A 2489-nucleotide genomic window follows, 5' to 3' on the forward strand; every position below is an offset into this window, starting at 1 on the left:
AAATTGAAAGATTAAGGAGTTTACAAAAAAAGCAGATGCAAACTTAATACAATACAAAATTAACAGGTATAATCCTGGAATAAATTGTCCGTTGTTCATAATCATTATCCATTGTTCGGTCCGGGTCGTCAATTCTGTTCCGTTTACCTCCTCCATTGTCCTTGGGCAGTCCATGTTTTGTATTTAAATATATGTTTAAAGGGTGGAAGTCTCCATAAAGTTATCATCCTCCTCCGTAGGGATGGACCGAGCCCTTTTACTCCTGTTGACCACTTGCCAAGTTAGAGAATCGACATCGAACAATTCTTTAGGTGTAGTTTCATTAGTCGAATTCTCGTCTTGTGTAAGTATTTCCACTTCTTCTGCCGTTAAAACAGGTGTATCAATGGGGGTTGGTGGCTGATCCGTTTGGGGTGTCTCTGGCACAGGGGGAGCAATCACTGTTTCTGGAACAATATTTCTTTCTTGAGGTGGCGGTGCCCTTCGTGAACTGGCTACAGAGGCGTAAGAAGCCAACTTTTCGGGGCAATCCTTTCGTAAATGGCCAGATTGCCGACATTTCAAACAAATGGGCGGACGGCCCTTCATGGTAATCAGCATTCCACATGAACCTAACGATACTATGTGCGGAATGTGTCTGGAATCAAATTCCGTGGTCTGAAGTTTCACCAGACGGGTACCGTTCAACGTCACTGTATCTTTGTCCAGTATTGTCTTGTCCCTTGTGACATCTATGACTTTGCCGTAAGGGGCTAGAACCTCCCTGATAATGTCATCCTTCATGTACAAAGGAAGCCAGTGTACCCTCAAATCTACAATTAGTTTGGCTAGATACTTGATCCCGTCAGCCTTTACACTTTCAGCCAGCTCACGAGTCCGCAAGACGGCATTCCAAGGAGAGTTTTCGCCCTCCCTATACATTCCAACAATGTCTGCTATAATTACCCCCGCATTTGAGAGCCGCTTTAAAGCATCGTCCCTGGACAGTCTTCCTTCTATTCGTAAGGTTCGCTTGTATATATCTGCGTCCACAAAGGGTGACAGATCAATGTCAAAACGACGAAACATCTTAACTATGAAATTTAAACAAAATATACTCAAACACTGAGAAAAATACTATATTGCACGTTGCTTTTTTGGATACTACACTTTGATCTTAGCCAAAAGGCCGAGAAGCGATAAAGTATCGATCATTTTCAAAGTTTTATATATAACATTTTTTGAACAAGTCCTAAATTATCTTCTGATCATCCAACCGATATAATTATTCAGGCCCACCAGTTCCTATCGTCCTGGCCATATTCTCAACAATGACACTGCTATCATCGTTCCAATAGTGCTCCCCTCATCATGGTATGGTACTCCTACGGAGGATGTCATTTCTAGGACATTTTGATGTTACTCTAATGTAAAACGTGAGTACTGTAGTGCAACGTCGGCTTCGGAAATTGGCCCTCTTCCAACTGTTCAGCTTAATTCATTGAGACGTAGTTTAGCGTCATGACGTCATCACAGTTCACGATCGATGGACCCAAGCGGGTGTTGTTAGAGAGAAGAAGAAAGACGTAACTTGACAGTGCTATCAAGTAAGGTAGACCTTCTACGCACATTAGAAAATACATCAGAGAAAGGCCGCAATACAAGGCAATTGGGAGTCCCGATTTTCCTTACTCAACAAATCGGCGTTTGCAGGTTCGCACATTTTGTCCGGATTAAACACGACCTGATTGTTGTTGTATAGCAGACCTCACCTAACTTGACCAACGACTGATTAACTAATGCCCTCAAACATTTAAATCCAATGGCCAAAAAAAAAAAAAAAAAAAAAAAAAAAAGTCCAATTTTCACCCATCTGCTCATGCGCGGGCCATGGTAGCCAGTCGTAAGCATCCTCTCTGACTCCTATCAAGGCCACTGTCGATGAAAAATCCACCTGAATCAAAGCGCTTGTATTCCATTGGAAATGACATGAAAACATCGCCCCTTTTAAGTGAATATTGCAAGGAACACAGCTGAATGAGCTAGCTAGCGATGCATTGGAAGAAATTGCCGGAGTTAGGAAGGGACAGTGTCGTCCGTGTACTTACGGTGTTCATTTGTTGAACTAGAAATCGTCGAGTGTAGCATAGTCACAAGTGAATTGTCAGTCCTCCGTTCTAAATTAGTGGCATCTGAAATGGAGAAAGATCAGACCATGAGAAATTGGCCTCCGCATACGAGTTTAGGTTACAAGACATTAAGATATCATCTAGCCTTCAGCTGGTGTCAATTGGTCCTGAGTCCCTTCACAATAATAATAATAATAATAATAATGATAATAATAATAATAATAATAATAATATTATTATTATTATTAAAATTAAGATTAATAATGATAATAATAAACCCCTACAAATTACAAAAAGTAAATGCCTGAAAGTTTGGAATCTTAAATAGCAACTTAGGTGTAGATGGATTTATTATTGTTAGTTGTTTTCATTACTCCCCAT

The 2489-nt window shown here is 40.5% G+C and overlaps 1 pseudogene; it reads right to left on the reverse strand.

Moving 5' to 3' along the window:
* Positions 1 to 1032: 1032 nt before the first annotated feature.
* On the reverse strand, positions 1033 to 1180 carry LOC149772381 (U2 spliceosomal RNA; annotated as a pseudogene).
* Between the last annotated feature and the right edge of the window lie 1309 nt (positions 1181 to 2489).

This window comes from Sinohyriopsis cumingii, unplaced genomic scaffold, assembly GCF_028554795.1.
Source record: "Sinohyriopsis cumingii isolate HCF-2022 unplaced genomic scaffold, ASM2855479v2 utg001511l, whole genome shotgun sequence".
In the NCBI taxonomy this organism is placed as follows: Eukaryota; Metazoa; Mollusca; class Bivalvia; order Unionida; family Unionidae; genus Sinohyriopsis; species Sinohyriopsis cumingii.